The sequence below is a fragment of the Bufo gargarizans genome, chromosome 2 (genome assembly GCF_014858855.1).
Source record: "Bufo gargarizans isolate SCDJY-AF-19 chromosome 2, ASM1485885v1, whole genome shotgun sequence".
In the NCBI taxonomy this organism is placed as follows: domain Eukaryota; kingdom Metazoa; phylum Chordata; class Amphibia; order Anura; family Bufonidae; genus Bufo; species Bufo gargarizans.
Window position 1 is genome coordinate 629,486,647 of NC_058081.1, and position 20,664 is coordinate 629,507,310.

The window sequence follows — 20,664 nt, forward strand, 5'->3', positions numbered from 1 at the left end:
ACACGGAATATACATTGTTGCCTTCCTGGCTGCGCGCTGCCAGTATTACTGGAGGTACAATGTAGCTAATGTCTCCTACTTATATTTTGCTAGAGACTGTGCTGTATAAAAACATCCACGCTGCCCCACGACATGTTTCGCCGAGTACCGGCGTCTTCAGGGGTTAGGCGGTAATGTAATTGAATCTCTCAGGACCCCTTTTTTCATGATCAGTGGGTGTTCCAGCAGTCAGACCGCCAGCAATCTGATATTTATCACCTATCCTGTAGATAGGTCATTATGGTAGGACAACCCTTTTAAATATACTGTAGATTATGTACAATATGAGGAGGTTAAGATTTGATAAACTTAATGCCAGACATTTATGCTTAAAGGGTTTAAAGGGGTTGTCTCACGTCACTAAATGGCATTTATCATGTAAAGAAAGTAAATACAGGGCACTTACTAATATATTGTTGTTATCCATATTGACTCCTTTCCATCACATTATACACAGCACGTATCCGTAGTTACGACCACCCTGCAATCAAGCAGCGGTGGCCGTGCTTACACACTATAGGGAACAGCTGGAAGTGCTCATAGACCAACACCTATAGTGTGCAAGCACGGCAACCGCTGCTGGATTACAGAGTGGTCAAAACCATGGATACGAGCAGTGTATAATGTAATGGAAAAAAGCCAATATGGACAATCACAATACATTAGTAAGTGCCTTGTATCGACTTTCTCTACATAATAAATGCCATTTACTGAAGTGAGAGAACCCCTTTAACTGTGCTACACTTAATAGGGTTAGGCAAAAAATATCTTGGTGCGTGCATTGCATGTTTCCTATGTGTGATAGGAACTGCATGTGTCTTGTTTCTGACTGACTTAGGCCTCTTTCACACGGGCGTCATGTTTTTTGCCCGGATAAGAGGCGGGTGCGTTGCGGGAAAATGCGCGATTTCTCTGCACGAGTGCAAAACATTGTCATGCGTTTTGCACTCGCGTGAGAAAAATCGCGCATGTTTGGTGCCCAAACCCGAACTTCTTCACAGAAGTTCGGGCTTGGGATTGATGTTCTGAAGATTGTATTATTTTCCCTTATAACATGGTTATAAGGGAAAATAATAGCATTCTGAATACAGAATGCATAGTACAATAGCGCTGGAGGGGTTAAAAAAATAAAAAAGTTAACTAACCTTCTCCTCTTGTTCGCGTAGTTCGTTCCCGATCTGTTCTTTGCTAGCTGTGCGCTTGGGCTGAATGACCTGTGGTGACGTCAGATCACATGCTCCAATCACATGGTCCATCACCATGGTGATGGAGCATGTGATCTGACATCACCACAGGTCCTTTAGCCCAAGCCCACAGCTAGCAAAGAACAGACCGGGAACGAACTACGTGAACAAGAGGATAAGGTGAGTTAACTTTTTTATTTTTTTTTAACCCTTCCAGCACTATTATATAATGCATTCTGTAGTCAGAATGCTATTATTTTCCCTTATAACCATTTTATAAGGGAAAATAATACAGTGAATAGACTGTCACCTAGAACCCATGCGTGAAATTCACACCGCATCCGCACTTGCTTGCGGATGCTTGCGATTTTCACGCAACCCCATTCACTTCTATGGGGCCTGCGTTGCGTGGATTATCGCACCGCAACGCACAAAGAGGAGCATGCTGTGATTTTCACGCAACGCACAAGTGATGCGTGAAAATCACTGCTCATGTGAACAGCCCCATAGAAATGAATGGGTCAGGATTCAGTGCGGGTGCAATGCGTTCAACTCACGCATCGCACCCGCGCGGAATACTCGCCCGTGTGAAAGGGGCCTTAAGAGCAGGATATCCATATTTGTGTAAGGCTACTTTCACACTTGCGGTAGCAGGTTCCGGCAGGCTATTCCAGTGAGGGAACAGCCTGCCAGATCCGTGCTTATACTAGCCTAAAGTGCCGCTGGAATTCCGCTCCGGCCCCATTCACTATAATGGGGGTGGGCCGGGGGTCCGGCCGCAGCACGCAAGCATGCGGCCTGACAAAAACTACAGCGGACCTCCAGCGGCACGGTGGGCTAGCGTTAGCACAGATGCGGCAGGCTGTTCCCCCGCTGGAACATCCTGCCGGACCCTGCTACTGCAAGTGTGAAAGTAGCCAACATTTCGCCACATGTATGTTTGTGCATTTTGCTGTGAGTGTCTACCATCATACTTCATCATTAAAGGGGTTCTGCAGTTTTTTTAAACTGATCTATTCTTTGGATAGATCATCAGCATCTGATCGGCGGGGGTCCGACACCCCGGGACCCCTGCCGATCAGCTGTTTGAGAAGGCAGCAGCACTGGCAGTATCACTGCGGCCTTCTCACTGTTTACTGCAGACCATTGATACAAGTCGTGACATCACTGGGCCTGCGGTAAATAGCGAGAAGGCTGCGGCGCTACTGCCAGCGCCGCTGCCTTCTCAAACCCCCGCCGATCAGAGGCTGATGATCTATCCAGAGGAATTTCTATGTGGACATATAGACACAGAATACACATGGAGTAATTTCTCTTTTTTTGCCGCCCCATTGAAGTGGATGGTTTCACATACAGGCCACAAAAAATAAAAATAAAAAAATGGTACGGACACAGAAAAAAAATACATTTGTGTGCAGCAGCCCTAAGGCGGGCCCCCAGAATCAGTTACACTGGTGGGCCCTAGGTACCCCAGTCCGACACTGCATCACTCTGTGTGTAATTCTATAGAATGTATGAGTTTCACTTTCTGAATTGAATTACAGAAACAAATTTACTTTTAAATGATATTCTAATTTATTGAGCTGCACCTGTATACTATACAAACAGCCATTATTTCAGGCTGTCCCATACACCATGACCCTTGTGTAGCTGTAATTCATTTGCATTTTTGTTCTCCTGGTTAAACCTACACGTACAGCTCAATGTATTGCCCAAATATGCAATCTGTGCACAGATGGAATATATTTGAGAAATAAAACATGAAGGAAAACACCTGCATCACACAACTGTAGCTGCCTCTTACCTGTAATGTATTTATATCTCCACTAGGGGGAGCAGATGACTATGAATGCTATAGTTTGCAATGAAAAAAGTGTCACTAAGGCGACTGCCACACAGTCAGGTTTTTTTTATTCAGTTTGTGAAGCCAAAACCAGTAGATTTCAAATAAACAGGCGAGGTAATATACATTCTTTATACTTTCTCTCCTTATAAGATCCACACCTGATTTTGGTTTCAGGAAACTTGTCCGTGTGGCTTCCAACATTTCTATGGCTGCAAAATTCAGAACAAGGATTAATGAAATGGCGTATGTAAAAATTTGAGGTCACCAGTTTTTACTCTTGTTTGATTGGGGCTACATGCACACGACCGCTAATTGCGGACCAAAACAGCCTAAGGCTACATTCACATAAGAGTAGAAAAAACGGCCATTAAAAATGGTCAGTTGTTTTTTTCCTTGATGCCTTTCAGAGAAATGGGCGTTAAAAACAGTCCTCTTCAATTGTATGGGGGCTGTCAGTCCGTGAAAACAGACTGGTCCGATTTTTTGACAGCTGTTATTTACGGGGCATAAAAAAAGGACCATGTGAATAACCCCATAGACTGTTATGGTTCTTAAAACGGGTGTTAAAAAAATGTCTGTCGAATGTCGGCCATTTTTCCCTGTCACGTCAATGTAGCCTAAGGCTGCTTTCCCTTAGGCCTCATGCACACGGCCAATTTTGGGTCCATAATCTATTCTAGGAGATACGGTGTAGTGTGGAATGGAGGCACGGATCGGAAGCCCATGGAAGCACTGCGGAGTGCTTCCCTGGGTTTTCTGTCCATGCCTCCGCACTGCAAAAAAGTAGTGCATACACTACTTTTTTGAGAAACAAAATGTTAGATGCAGATCGCGGATCCCATTAAAGTGAATGGGTCCGGGTCCCCAGACCGCGGGCACACGGTCAGAACCGTGCATTGGTTTTGCATTGGTGTGTTTCCGGTTCGCAGCACGGATAAGGCCAACACACGGTGGTATGAGGCCTTAGACAGTGTTTGGTCAGTGATTTCCATCAGTGATTGTGAGCCAAAACCAGTTAAGATATGAGGTTCCATTTACAGGACCATAATTTTGGTCCGCTTTCATTCCACATTTTTTGTGGATTGGATGCAGACCCAATAATTTCACACCGTAGTCCTTCAAAAAAGATAGAATATGCCCTATTCTTGTCCGTTTGGTGGACAAAAATAGTTATTGTTACAATGGGTCTGCATAAAAACGAATACAACACGGATCCGCATTTTGCAGACCACAAAATACATACAGTTGTGTGAATGCAATCTAATGGAAATATTTCATCCTGTTCTGTATTGACCCACGTTTGGTTATTGTTCACTATCACTGATGGAAATCACTGATCAAATACTGACCAAACACTGACTGTGTGAAAACGTCTTAATAAGGGATCATGCACACAAACGTATTCTTTCTGTGTGTTTTTTTGCGGACCGTATGCGGAACCATTCATTTCAATGGGTCTGCATGTCCATATTTCCGTTCCGCAAAAGAATAGAACATGTCCTATTATTGTCCGCATTACGGACTGTTCTATTAGGGGCCAGCTGTTCCGTTCTGCTAAATTTTGAATGCACACGTCCGTATTTTTTGCGGATCCGTTTTTTGCGGACCGCAAAATGCATACGGTCGTGTGCATGAGCCCTAATCGGTAGCATAAAATCAGGCGCGTGGTGCAGATCTGAAATCTACAGCATTTCAGTTTATGCTTTGGACCTCCAATGTGGACTACACCCTTTGCAATGGAGAGGGTGAAATCCACAGCCATGTCAAAAACCACATGTTTCATGCATTATTTGTCGCTTTTTTTTTTGCCACAAATTTTGCCTCATATCAGCTGTAAAATCGGAAGTGGACTTTTCCCCTGTATTTTACATCCCATATAAGTAATATAAAAATCGGTGGTAATGGAAGATTTTGACAAATTCATATGGAAATTTGACATGAAACAATCATTTATGGTTGGAAAATTTGGACTGTCGGCTGAAACCGCACATGTACGGCATGAGGAGCCGAATTTGCCTGATCAGCCGCATTCTTCTGCCCGATTAAACTCTTATGTGTAAGACCGGCTTGATGCCCACTTTGTATGCTCATCACTGTCTATCAGCTATGGATCAGTGACTCTGGCTACACTACACTGGGGGTCATTTAAAATGCACACCCCACGACTCTTTGGTGCATAAAATGTTGCATGACCCCGTTTTGCTACTTTTTTTTAGTGTAACATACAGGTGTTATTACTCCATTCTCACCATGAGGAAGTGGCGGGGGGCGTCGGAAGGGTCAAGCCAGGACTGCGCCAGAATAGCTTAGGCCTGCCCTGGTGCACTTAACTGCTAATCTGAATAAGGATTATATAAGCAGTGGATCGCAAAGTGATGGGTAGCATTACATAAGCAGAGCTAGCCCTACAAGCAATTGGGGGAGATTTATCATGGACCAGCATTTTACGCCGGTCTGTGATCTCCCCTGTGCTGCCGGAGGATGCGCCTAATTTAGGATGAGATGCAGGCCTCGTCATAAATTAGGCGCATCCTCTGTCAGTATGCGCAGTAAGACAGAAATCTACAGAAGCTCTGAGTTGCATTTCTGTCTTCATTTACACAGAAAACTGGTGTCAATGAAGATAAATCTGCGGACCCCTGCATACCTCCCAACATTTGAAAAACATAAAGAGTAACAACATGCACAACCAGCCCCACCCAGTCCCCATAATGCCTCCACATAGTAATTATTCCCCCTTTGTGCCACCACACCATAGTTATGCCCACATTGTGCCCCCTTCACAGTAGTTATGCCATATATGTTCCCCCTCACAGCAGTAATGCCCAGATATGTGCCCCTCACAGCAGTTATCCCCAGATATGTGCCCCTCACAGCAGTTATCCCCAGATATGTGCCCCTCACAGTAGTTATCCCCAGATATGTGCCCCTCACAGCAGTTATCCCCAGATATGTGCCCCTCACAGCAGTTATCCCCAGATATGTGCCCCTCTCAGCAGTTATCCAGAGATATGTGCCCCTCACAGCAGTTATCCCCAGATATGTGCCCCTCACAGCAGTTATCCCCAGATATGTGCCCCTCACAGCAGTTATCCCCAGATATGTGCCCCTCACAGCAGTTATCCCCAGATATGTGCCCCTCACAGCAGTTATCCCCAGATATGTGCCCCTCACAGCAGTTATCCCCAGATATGTGCCCCTCACAGCAGTTATCCCCAGATATGTGCCCCTCACAGTAGTTATCCCCAGATATGTGCCCCTCACAGCAGTTATCCCCAGATATGTGCCCCTCACAGCAGTTATCCCCAGATATGTGCCCCTCTCAGCAGTTATCCAGAGATATGTGGCCCTCACAGTAGTTATCCCCAGATATGTGCCCCTCACAACAGTTATCCACAGATATGTGCCCCTCACAGCAGTTATCCCCAGATATGTGCCCCTCACAGCAGTTATCCCCAGATATGTGCCCCTCACAGCAGTTATCCCCAGATATGTGCCCCTCACAGCAGTTATCCCCAGATATGTGCCCCTCACAGCAGTTATCCAGAGATATGTGGCCCTCACAGTAGTTATCCCCAGATATGTGCCCCTCACAGTAGTTATCCCCAGATATGTGCCCCTCACAGCAGTTATCCCCAGATATGTGCCCCTCACAGCAGTTATCCCCAGATATGTGCCCCTCTCAGCAGTTATCCAGAGATATGTGCCCCTCACAGCAGTTATCCCCAGATATGTGCCCCTCACAGCAGTTATCCCCAGATATGTGCCCCTCACAGCAGTTATCCCCAGATATGTGCCCCTCACAGCAGTTATCCCCAGATATGTGCCCCTCACAGCAGTTATCCCCAGATATGTGCCCCTCTCAGCAGTTATCCAGAGATATGTGGCCCTCACAGTAGTTATCCCCAGATATGTGCCCCTCACAACAGTTATCCTCAGATATGTGCCCCTCACAGCAGTTATCCCCAGATATGTGCCCCTCACAGCAGTTATCCCCAGATATGTGCCCCTCACAGCAGTTATCCCCAGATATGTGCCCCTCACAGCAGTTATCCCCAGATATGTGCCCCTCACAGCAGTTATGCCCAGATATGTGCCCCCTTCAGAGGAAGTAGAAGAAGTAGGAAAAAAAAATAGTAAATACTCAACGAGTTCCACCGATGATCTGGGCTCCCCACAGCAGCAACAGGCAGGATACTGTCACACATCGCGCTGCTGTGTCAGAGGAGCAGAGGCAGTTTCCCGGCCAGCACGCTCTTCCTACACAGTCCAGCAGAGCGATGTGTGCCAGTATATCGTGCTGCTGCTGGGGAGTGCTGGGGGCTGAGCTGAATGGTGAAAGCGGGAGCGAACAGCTCCCTGCTTCTCCATTAAAATCAGCTGAGAACAGGACACACCTCAGTCATTCCAGGACCAAGGGACAGCCACGGAAATCTGGGACTGTCCCGCCGGATCTGGGACAGTTGGAAGGTATGCCCCTCGCCACGCCCCTCCCTGCCCTCGCCACTCCCCCTCCCAGCCCTCACCATGTCCCCTTTTCAGAAAGTGGCGAGGATAGTGTAGAAATACAACTTGTGGCAAAATTTGGCATAAGTGGCATTTAAAAAGTTGCAAACTCAGGGTTTGAAACTTTTTAACTCCCCCATTGTGTCTGGTTGAACATTGAACAGAGAATTTCTTGGTGACAAACTCCCTTTAAATCTTCCTTCTTTATAACACAAATTACTGCCTGACATTAGGAGGTAAATCCACTTCATTCCAATGTCTGGAGCAATATGGCAGTACATTGAATGCCTGTGGGGCCGTACAGGCGTGTGCCTGGAGCCTGGGAGACGTTTCGATGCTCTGCCGTGCCTCCTGCGTGCACAGGGCATTGCCATTCATCTGCTTATGAGGTCAGCACTCAATTCTTTTGTTGTGCTTGATGGGAACATATGGGATCTGCTGTGCCCAACACCTCAGAGACCGGATAGTGAACTGCCGCCACATTGAGGAGATAATCAGCGGTGAATGCAGCCCCTGACAATACAAGGATTAGCTCTGTGATTCAGGAATGTAGCATGCAGCTGAGTGTGAGCATCACGCCTGCCGCGCTGCGTCAAGGAATGCAAAAGAGCATTTACCCCTGAACTACCAGATAATCCCCAGAAAGTAAAAGCCCTTGAGCCGCCCTCCGTCAGGTTATTAGGATTTCTATTCTGCCATTTATACATTATGTCTGAGTAGGAAAGGCTGGGTGACACCCACCCAGCTTTCCCAGATTCCTGAATCTGCCTGGTAGATTACTTGCTCCTGAATTACTTGCTCTAGGAAAGCTGGGTAACAATCCCAGCTGCAATGGTGGTCATGTTGGCTATCCCCCGAATTTAGGCTTTATGCACACGACCGTATCGCAGTCCAAAAATCGTGGTTCCGTCAGCATCCCGCAATTTTTGCAGTAAAACGCAAAACGGCCAAGAATAGGACAGGTTCTATAATTTGTGGCCCGTCCGCATGGATGCGGGCAGCACACAGATGACATCCATGAGCTGTCCGTTTTTTTTATATTTGCGGACCCATAGAAATGAATGGCTATACACAAACAATGTGGATCGGACAAGAACCAAAAATACGGTCGTGTACATCAGGCCTTAGGGCTCGTTCACACAAACGTTTTTTGCATTCCGTATACGGGCCGTTTTTGCGGAACCATCTATTGGAAATGTTATGCCCAGCCCAATTTTTTTAAATGTAATTACTGTATACTGTATATGCCATATGGAAAAACGGAACGGTACCGGAAGCACTGAAAAAGCCATACGGTCGTGTGAACGAGCCCTTATAATGTAAAGCCTATGTTCCAAAATCTTATGCGCAGACTATGAAAACATCCGCAGTGTAAACTGACCTGGATTTTAAATCGCCGTGTATCAATGTATGCTGCAGATTTTTCCACCGTTAATTTCAAGCCTTCGCAATGCAGAGGGTAAAAGTTTTGGGGGAAATCTGCAAGAAACCACAGAAAATCCACAGCATAAATTCAGCCTAAAATTAGATATAAGGCTAGTTTCACATGTGCGTTATAGTATCCGGAAGGCTGTTCCGCCAGAGTTTACCGTATGTGGCATGACCGGATACTACTGTTCACCACCAGAGCCCATTGCCTATAATGGGGCCCAGTGGAGATGTGGACAGTTTCCAGGATTCAGATAGACAAGGACAAATGCAAGCACCGGTTTTCGTCCTGCTGGATCCCTGCTTGGTCCGATTATATAGTGGGGTCTGGCGGTGTACCAGCCGTATCAGGCTATGCCAGATTATACGATGAACTCCGCCAGGCTGTTCTTCTGCCGGATACCGTAACGCATATGTGAAGTTTGCCTAACTAGGAAATACGTGAACATAATTTTTTAACTTCATTTTGAACATTTTCTAATAATATAATTTTTAATAACTTAACAGAAGAAGGTGACGCAAAGACGTACGGTATATTTGAGATCAGTGGTTTGCAACCTTGGGCTCTCCCGCTTTTGCAAAAATGACAACTCCCAGCAGCTGGAAGTAGTAGTATCACAACCACTGGTGAGCCGCAGTTTGGAAACCGCTGTTCATGGATATGATTGATAATAAACATTTAAATTAATGAAGAAAATATTCATTATTAATAATAATTACATAAATTAGTCACCACCTTTGGGTAATACTTACCTGCTATTAACGGGCACATTTTTCCACTTGGGCACAGCTATGATTAGTGACTTTAGCTTAAAGGGGTTGGCTCTTCTGGGACACAGATGGCATATCGCTAGGATATGCCATCAGTGTCAGACACGGTAGGTGCTTCTATCTCCAGAACGGGGCCCGAAGTGAAGGAGGGCACACAAGCACATGTGCGGCCTGCGACCTGCATGTCCTAGTCATATGTCATCTTCTTTCCAGATTGGCCAACCCCTTTTACGCTGGGTTCACACCTGAGCGTTTGCGATGGAGCGCTCTGTATGCGCGATTGTACAGGTGTTTGCAATCGCGCATACAGAGACAAGCAAACGCCCATTGTCGCGCGTTCCCGAAAGTCTATGTACGGGAGCGCGCGACAAGACTCCCCAAAGAAGCTCCTGTACTTCTTGGGGCCTCGTGCGTTTTACAGCGCGATCGTACGCGCTGTAAAACGCCCAGGTGAGAACCATTCCCATAGGGAAGCATTGGTTTCTCCTTGTTGAGCGTTTTACAGCGCGTAGGAACGCGCTGTAAAACGCTCAGGTCTGAACCCAGCCTAACTGTATTATCTAATTCAATTCTACGGTAGTCTGCAACTTTGTTCACCATGCTTTATACTGCAGCTCTGCATCTTCATATTAGGATTTTTGCTACTGTATATATAAATACAAACACAGCAGGAAGTCAGTATATGTAAGACTACATTGTCTGACAAGGACACAATAGTTATAGACTATAAATAACCAAACCAATAGTGAGAAAAGGTCAAATATTGGCTAATTGCTGATGCCAGTGAGGCTAAATAAGGAGTATCCTGGAGGTCCCCTGTACTCCCCACCCCTCCCTGCTAAGGGGGCTTATCAATTCTATTAGCCTTGTAGAGTCTTGTCGGCACATGTAGAACATATTGCTGCCCTTTGTATTGGCCTGAGATTACAAAGGCGCATTAATCTCAGCTGAATACCCTCACGTCCTTTCATTTCAGCAGATGCCATCATTGATACCGACAGCTGCCCATGCACACAGCGCTGATCTGCTATGGATATCAGTCACGTGAGCGGCACCTATGATAATACAAGGCTACTATTAACCAAGTAACATGTACTGTATGTCACTGCAAAATAAAAACTGTTTTCTTAAAAAATAAAAAAGTTTTTTCTACTATTGCAACTCTGTTTACTTTATTTTCTTTCTTTTTTTTCACTTTGTATCAGAATAACTGCAGCTTTTAGTACAACCAAGGCCTTATATTCTGTACCATGGAAGCAGATAATGGGGTCCCTGGACAGAAGAGGCCCAGTCCTGGTTGGCCCCATATCCTTTGCTATGTGGAGTAGGACTCTCTACAGAAGAACTGCATCCTTAGCAAGAGGGGTTAGGATCAGTGATGCGGGCTGCCATCTTGACTCACCCGTCCTGCGATGCACAGGTAAGCCCTTACCTGTGCCTGTGCCGGGAGCCGGTCTGAACTCAAATGCGGTCACTGGGAGCTGGCAGTTCCGAGAACAGCCCGATGAAGGCCCCCGTCGGCTGTTCTAGGAACTGCCTGCTCCCGGTGATCGCATTTGTTTCAGACCGGCTCCCGGCACAGGCACAGGTAAGGGCTTACCTGTGCATCGCCGGACTTGTGAGTCAAGATGGTAGCCCACATGTGTTCGCGGACGAACACTGCAAACTGGCCATCACTGGTTAGGATTATAAGAGCCTATTCACATGTCAGTGATTCACATATGTGTGCTGTCAGTGTTCTCTACAGACAGCACACAGATCCATTGAATCCATTCCATGGGGAAAAAAATTAGGACTGGACTAGTTGAGTCCGTTAGTTACAACGCTCCCATTCTATTCAATGAGTCCGTGAAAACCAGAGACAGCACAAGGATGTCATCTACATGTGATCCATGTTACACCGATCCACTGCACGGAAAGTCGATAAAAAGTTTGTGGGGAAAAAGTTGTCTTTTGAAAAAAATGCTGAAACAGGTCCTGAGCTTGGACCTTTGCAGACGCAAAATGGACTGAGTTTCTGCAAAAAGGATGCGGACATGTGAATAAGCACTAAGGCGGAGATTTATCAAGACCAGCACTTTGTGCGCTGGTCTTGATATCCTTTGCACAGCCGTAGAATGCGCTGAATTTATGACAAGGCCCATGACTCGTCATAAATTAGGTGCATCCTCTGCCAGTCCGTGTGCCTAACAGAAATCTACAGCCGCTCTGAGCTATCGTAGATTTCTGGCTTCATATGCGCCAGAAAACTTGACGTTGGCCAAGCCCCTTTCCTACACTTGCCTGGCCCCCCTTTGGAAAAGTGGCGACGGTGATGTAAAAAGAGGCATTTAGAAAGTCACAAACACAAAGCTTCAGACCTTTTTTAAAGCAACTTTTCTGGAGCATGGAAGATGATAAACCTCGCCCTAAGGCCTCTTGTGGCCCGCAAATTGCAGGCCACAATACACGAACACCCACCACGGGGTGGCCACAGAGGATCGCGGACCCATTCACTTTAATTGGTCCACGATCCGGCCATTCCGCAAAAAGATAGGAAATGTTCTATCTTTTTGCGGAATGGAAGTACAGGACGAAACCCCCCTCTGCAGTGCTTCCATAGGGTTCTGTTCTGTGCTTCCGTTCCGCACCATTCAACATTTTCGGATTTGCGGACCCATTAAAGTGAATGGGTCCTCATCCGTGATGCGGAATGCACACGGAACAGTGCCCGTGTATTGCGGATCCGCATATACGGTCCACAATACGGCCACGGAGAGCACATGTTCGCGTGAAAGAGGTCTATGGCCAGCATTGCAATCCGGTCACTGTATCTGGTGTACATGCTGGCTTTCAACCGGACAAAAAAGCTACACGCAATATTTTTTGTCCGGCCGAAAGTCAGCATGTATAGGACAGAAAGCAGCCGAATTACCGCCAGATCCCATTACAGTGAATGGGAATCTGGCGGTGCACGGTGGTATCCGTTTATACTGGATATGGTGAACTCCGGCACTCTGTTCCTCCGCTGGAACAGACTGCGGAAGTTCACAGCGCAGAAATCTTGTAGAATAAATTTGGTACTTCCACCAGCATGCCATGCGACAAACTTAAATCTACGCCAGCTCCCTTGCAGCCATATGATGTAGCTGGATGCATGTGGCCAAGCCACGCTCACCCAGCCAATGACTTGGAATTTGCAGTATCATCATGTGGCCATTGGATTCTGCAGGTGGAAGTGGCTTAGCCACATGCGTTCAGCAGCGCCATCTGGCCATATCAATGCTGCAAACACTATTGATTGCTGTAAACAATGGCGGTCATCTATTTAGACCGTCATTTTTTTCGGTCCTTTTACCCTGGTGGTTCTGCTGAAAGATGCGCCTAATTTATGACTGCGCATGCTCCTCGTCATAAATTAGCCGCATCTTTGGTAGTCCTTGCACCTGTGGCATAGTTTTTCAGCAATATTTACGCCTTTCCCTAAAGTAAAATTAGTAAATTTGCCGGGGCCGGAGTTCCAGCACCCGCCACAAATGCCCATGCGTCAAATATTGTTGCACAGGCATTTGAAAAGTTGCAAAAAAAGGGGTCATACAACAATTTTATTCCAAAAAGAGGCGTAAAACTGTTAGGCTGTGTGCTGGCCGAAATGCACGGACACCGACCGTGGGGCAACCGCATGCGGATCGCGACCCCATTCACTTGAATGGGGTCCATGATCCGTCCGTCCCGCAAAAAGATAGGACAAGTTCTATCTTTTTGCGGAACGGAAGCACGGAACAGAACCCCATGAAAGTACTCCGTAGTGCTTCCGTAGGGTTCCGTTCCGTATCTCCAGATTTGAAATGTCTTCAAGAAACAGCCCACACCTGTCCATGGTACTGCAACTCCGAGCTATTGAAGAGAATAAGGCTCCATTTCAGCATTTCATGCTGTGATGGTGACTGTAGTGGTGATGATGAAAGCTCTGATAGTGACTGTATTGATGGTATCTGCAGTGATGATGAAAGCTCTGATAGTGACTGTATTGAGGGTATCTGCAGTAATGATGATCCCTGTAGTTATGGTGTCTACAGTAACAGACTGCAGTGATGGTCATTGTAGCGATGGTGACTGCAGTGATGGTGACACCTTCCATCTCATTCCATTTTTATTTTCTTCAGCTATAAGTTGCAACCAACCGATACCATTATCCTCATACAGAGATTGTGTGTGTCCTCATGCAGGACTAGGTGTGTGGTTAATTCTAGTGCTCGGCAATGGAAGTTCTGTCTGAACACAGAGGGAGGCCATTCATAGACAGGAAAGGAGCAACAATGTAGTTTGTCTGTGAAGGTTCTCATTTATCCAGGTCATGGTATATCTGTAAAGAATAAATCAAGGCAACTGGACTTACTGTAGATTTCTTGAAAACGTTTCACTCGTTCTTCCAACGAGCTTTCTCAATTACCAGAATTCTTGTACAGTCACTCAGAATTGAGAAAGTTTGTTGGAAGAACGAGTGAAACGTTTTCAAGAAATCTACAGTCCAGTTGCCTTGATTTATTCTTTACAGATATAACAATGTAGTTGTCTCTCCTGCAGTTATCACCTGTGTGCTGTTGTGTGGTGTCTGCAATGCATCTTACCTAAATAAGGGGGCGCAGGTTCCGGAAAAGTGTTGCCATCGCACAGAGAACATACTTTGTTTCCTTGTTGTTCTACTCAGAGCTTGTTCTCCCATTTAGCTGCTGTCGGTGCTGTACCTGATAGCAGTGAATCGTCAGGTGCGCGGTCCCCAGCGCTCAGTGTCAAGGCTTATTTTTTAACACGCCCCTGGCCTCTCTGTTAAATAATGAGTTTTTTTTTAATGTTTTTATAATTGTTTTCTTTTTTATATATAATGAAAAACATTTGGTTTAAATTTACACTTTTTTTTCTATCCGGGAATGAGGAATCCCCCAGTCACTCAATTAAGTCATTTGAGTAGGACATCACCAGTACAGGGGCCCTCTGCAAGAAAAGCATTAGTTTTTCGTATAGTTTTCTTTTTTTGGTCTTTTTTTTCACATAAAAACCTTCATTTTTTTGTTGTACATAAATTAGGAAACCTCTTGTCCACTAAACTGCTTGGGTGTTTTTTATATCTTTCATGTTTCTTTCTTTTTTCACTAGTTTATCTTCTCAATTTGTTTTTATTACACATGAATTTAGAAACTCCTTGACCTTCATTTTCTTTCTAAATTATAATTAAAAAAACCTTTATTACAACATAATTTTTTTTTACACATCTAATGTCTCTCCATTAGGCCTCCTGCACACGAATGTGTGCGCTCCGTGGCCGTACATTGCGGACCGCATTTGCGGATCCGCAATACACGGGCACCGTTGCGTGTGCATCCCGCATCACGGATGCGGACCCATTCACTTTAATGGGTCCGAAAATCCAGAGATGCGGAGTGGTGCGGAACGGAAGCACGGTACGGAACCCTACGGAAGCACTACGGAGTGCTTCTGTGGGGTTTCGTCCCGTACTTCCATTCTGCAAAAAGATAGAACATATCCTATCTTTTTGCGGAACGGCCGGATCACGGACCCATTAAAGTGAATGGGTCTGCGATCTGCTGCGGCTGCCCCACGGACAGCACGACTACAGGGCTCTTGTGTTTGGACTCTTGTGTTTGGTCCGTGGTTTTCATGAATCATTGCTATAAGATGCTCTGGAAACCAGCTTTCAGCCTAGCAGTAGCTGTGAAACACGGAGGACACACGGACTGAAGATCGTAGAACCATGGATCAAATAAGGATGGATCACGAACCGTATCATTGATGAAACATGAACCGTGCTTTCATGCACATGATGCGGATATGTGAATGAGGCCTCATTCACATTTTAGAATTTGATCAGTGTATTTCAGCAATTTTTAAGCCAAAACCAGTGGTGGTCAAGTAGTACTGGAAATATGTAATTTACCATCCTTCTCTTTCTTAAATCCAGTACTGATACTGGTTTAAAAATAAGGATTAAAATACGGATCAAGTACTGAAATGTGCGGGATGTGACTTATTTTGTTTCCTTTTTTTGTTTGTTTGTTTTCTTGTTTATTATAAATATTATGGAAAATGTTTCAACTTCAATTTTTTGGGGGTACACAGATATTAGACAATTCTATAGTGGGTCCATTAAACTGACTACTTCCTAAATTTTTCTTTTTTTTCTTCCTCCTTTCTGCTTTTTTTTCTTTATTTTTTACGCTATTTATTAGGAAAAACCTGGGATAGAAGATTAGACAGATTCCTTCATATTGTGCACGCGTCAGGCCGTTTTCTCAGCGCTGATACAACACAATCTGTCAAGAATTGTTTGCTCATTATTTCCACCAGCAAACTGTGAATGTGTCAATCACACTGATGCTCAAATACGCACAAAACCCACCCATTAACACACACAGAGACAGAAGGATTAGATGAATTATACAATGGGTGACAGAGAGCTTGGGTTGGACCCATCTGTTGGTCTTCTTGGCGCGTGCAAGTCTTGTGCCTGTATCTGGATGTGAGGCCACTTAGAAGGGTCATCGACTGTTTGCATGAAGGCTTGAGGAATCCTATGGGAGCTTCAAGGGCTTGGGAACTAAAAAGGCAGATGATCCTCTGCTACTGGCCTAATCCATCTGATACATAACGGTTTGGTTATTTTTGCTTATATGACGCCAACCTAGTCTGCAGCACTGTACACATACGTCCATTCCTGACCCCAGTGATTTAACTGATATAGATAGATAAAGAAATAGCATCAGACACAGATACATAGCAGGAGTCTACATAGCATTACAATAATTTGGATATTAATGACCATCCTCATGATTTTCAAGACCTCTGCTTGTCAATGAATGGGAACATTCAGAGGCTCCCTTTTTATCAACAAACAGTGCCATTTTTTTATTTTTTGCATGGGCTGTGACTGGTATTGTATTACTTAAATGAGAATGGTCTGCCATATCGGACATAGCCCATACACAAAAGTGATTCTGTTTCTGGAAAAAGTAATTGTGGATGTGTCCATTAAGTCTTACTTTAGTATTTGTCATGTTTTCTAGATTGCCACCCTATTCCACAAATAACTGATATATTCCTCTATGTACTGTGTAATGTATTGTATTTACAGCTTACTGGGCTGGGAAGATAGAGTACACACAGTGTTATTGGGCTTAACATCTGCGCTGCATGGAAAGCACTGCCACATGCTGATTTACCCTAAGTTCACACCTGAGCGTTTTACAGCGCATTCAAACGCGCTGTAAAACGCTGAACACGTGAAAACCAATGCTTCCCTATGGCCCTGGTTCACACTTGAGCGTTTTACAGCGCGTTTGAACGCGCTGTAAAACGCCCGACGCATAAACAAGTTCTTGAGCTTTTTTTGGGGCGTTTGTCGCGCGTTTTGGCCATAGACTCATTGGACAACACTGCAGTCAATCACACAAACGCGCGTCAAACGCGACAAATACGCGCGTAAAACGCGCGTCTCAGAAACGCTCAGGTGTGAACGCAGGGTTATAGAATAAGTAAACTTAAAGGTACGGCCCGACAGCACAGGTGGATGCATGTGGCCAAGTCACGCCACCCTGGGCAGTTAATAGAGGCAGAATTTTGAAGTAAAATCATGCAGTCATTGGCTGCCATGGGTGGGTGTGGATGGTTACATGCAACCAGTAGCACCGTCAGCCCATTCCCAAAGTAATAGAGGTGAGGGGCGTGCCCCCAACCAATTAGACTTTCACTTTGTATGGGATCATCTATGGCAGGGATGGCCAACCTGAGGCTCTCCAGCTGTTGCAAAACTACAACTCCCAGCATGCCCACACTGCCTACAGGTATCAGCCTACAGCAGAGCATGGTGGGAGTTGTAGCTTTACAACAGCTGGAGAGCCACCGGTTGGCCATCCCTGATCTATGGCCTATAGAGGAGAGAGTGATAGTTGCCAATTTTCAGTGTAATTGACTAATAAAATACTCAGTCATAATGGATGCATCACAGCTCTCAGCTGGTGGATCTCCGGCTGTTGCAACTACATGAAAATGTTAGGAGTTGTAGTCTTGTAACAGGTTGGAGACCTCTGCATTACAACCTAAAAGTGTTTATCCTGTGGCAAAGAACACACATATTGGAACATATTTACTATTGGAAATGTGGCAGAATTCTGGCTTAAACTGGCAGGAATTTGGGTGCAGAGTCCGTGTGCCACGTTTGTTGCAGTCCCATTTGTTTATGGCCTCGGGAGGAGGGAGGCTTGACTTATTTGTGGAGGGGACATGGCTTAATACATGACAAATTGTGTGAATATTAAGGCACGTCATGCTGGCACAAAGTAACTGAACGATGGTAATAAATGATTGGGTATGTATCATGAGCGGATTTTCTGAAGTCAGTTTTTCTGGACTCTGCATTGCTGTACCGTTATTTACGACAAATTTATCAAATTCCGCAGGTCTTTAAATATGTTAAGTATGATTTCAGATGTTACTCTAGGATCACTTTCACACCCACTTTTTAAAACTAGTGACAGCAGCAAAAAAAACAAAACCCAAATATTTGTGCCCAAAAATGGTGTATGCCAAAATGTTAAACTTTTTTATTTTTTTACACCAGAAAACTGGCATACAGGAGTTCATAAATTCCCCCACAGACTAGACAGGCTACAGGTGCACCATATGTATCATCCAGGATCAGCCAAGGTGATAAATCTGCTGCATTTCTAGAGTGTCTAGTCTACGCTTGCACTTGGACACTTTTAGTGAATCTGACCCCTTGTGCTCCAGACATTGTACAGTTCCCAGCCCTAAGGGGATTACCATCCACATTCACCTTCTAACATGTTAGAAGACATTTGTTGGGGCACTGGGACGCTCTGAGGGTGAACTCTTCTGTGCAGACTTCTATAGCTGAGAATCTCCCAAAAAGCACAGATTTTTGAGCTTCTTTCAGATTTCTAGGACTGAATCTCCTTTTTGCTACTTGCTATAAAGCACTACGGTATACTCTCCCCAGCACCAAAGGGTATCACACTGTCTACATATCATCATCATCTTTGGGAAGATCCCTGCCATTGATGTATCTCTAGGGTGTGCAGAGATAGCAGTCACATCCATGTCCTTGTGCAGGGATCAGCAACCTTCAGCACTCCAGCTGGTGTGAAACTACAACTCCCAGCATGCTCTCTCCACTAGTGTGAGAGTTTAGAGAGCAGCCAAGCAAGTGTGCATGATGGGAGATGTCATTTCACAACACCTGGAGTGCCGGAGGTTGCTGACCCCTGTCCTAGTGCCTGGGAACTTAAAGGCCCCCCTGCCATATTCGTATTGTATATAGCACATGGTACTGTAGGTTGGGGTCTACGCTACATATTTTGCATTGGGGACCTGAAAACTCCAAGTTACGTCTCTGGTCCTAACTCACACCTTCCAAAAATATTACCTTCTGACATGTCTGTATTATAGTTATGATCGCTGCCTTATAATTTTATAATAAAAAATTAGCAACTTTCTAATGTATTTTGCGTTCTTCTGCATTTTCATGCTCTGCTTGCTGTCAGTAAATGGAAATATTCTTAATTCAGAATCTGAACTGTGTACAGACAGTTTAGTTCTCACAGCTGAGAGTTTGCTAATTGCTACCATTGCATCTTGTCTTGACAATCCTCTGGGAGCTACATACATCAGCAGGGCCAATCACCCTCTAGTACTGCTACAATGTATCAATGCAAGAAAATGTATCAGTCTGGGGTCTAGAGTGTTTAGCTCACAAATGCTTGTAGGGTTTGTGGTGTATGGTGACACAGTGTGAGAGGAATGTCACCACAGCTGCCCCCAACCCTGATCCTGACATCCAACTCTGCTTTACCCCCTCCCCTGACACTGACATCCTGGGAAAGTCTTCTCCATCCCGGCTCATACAATGGGGTCCACTGGGGGCTGTGCACAGATGGTGATCAGACGCCAAGATCTCTTTATAGGACAACAAAAGAGAAAACGTTATAATGTTAATACAACAAGGAACTTTTCTGCCCTTAACCAGTCTAAGCTTCTGCGATAGACTGGTGTGTGAGGATAGTGGGAAGCCAGGGAGGGGTTGGGAAGAGGTCTCAGGGGATGGATTGAAGGGGGATTATTAATGGGTATTGTCAGTTTGGGGGAAGGGGGACGCGTGCAGAATCTTTCAATTTGCATTTAGTCTGGGGAAAAGAGAAAACGGTAAATTCACAGCTATCTGTGTAATGATGGGAACTAATTCCCCCTGCAAGAGGGGGTGTGAGAGGAAAACGTTAAACAGTACACGGAAGCAACACGTTACATAGAAAGAGAAGAAAATGGGACATCCAAAAACTGAGAGACAAAATTATACATGAGATATTATACAAACCCATTAATTATTAATACTGTATGTATAATAGCTGTGATAGACAAGAAGATGCTGTTCTTGGTTGTAAATACGTTTATACATTATATGTCCCATATTAAAATATCCATCTTAATTTTTGATAGATAGATATTCTTTGCATTTATAGCATTTTATTTGAAAGAGAGGGAGAGAGAGGTACAAATACTGGGAAAAATGGATAGATGAGAAACAGTTGGACCATAGATAGAAAGATAGATAGATAGATGAGCTTGACAAAGGCTCCATTGAAATGCTGCATCGCTGTTGGGTGTAATAAAGTATTAACCTATTCACCAGAAGACCGGAGTGCTGCCTTACTTTTTTCGCTTTACATTCATGGTTCCATGTCCTAGGGACGGTTGAGGATTTGCACCTGGCATCAAAAGAGTGCTGCTGTTTATTTTTTCTTCTTTTTATAGATAGATAGATAGATAGATAGATAGATAAACAGATAGATATCAGAGATAGCTGTGTGCAGCCAGTTTATA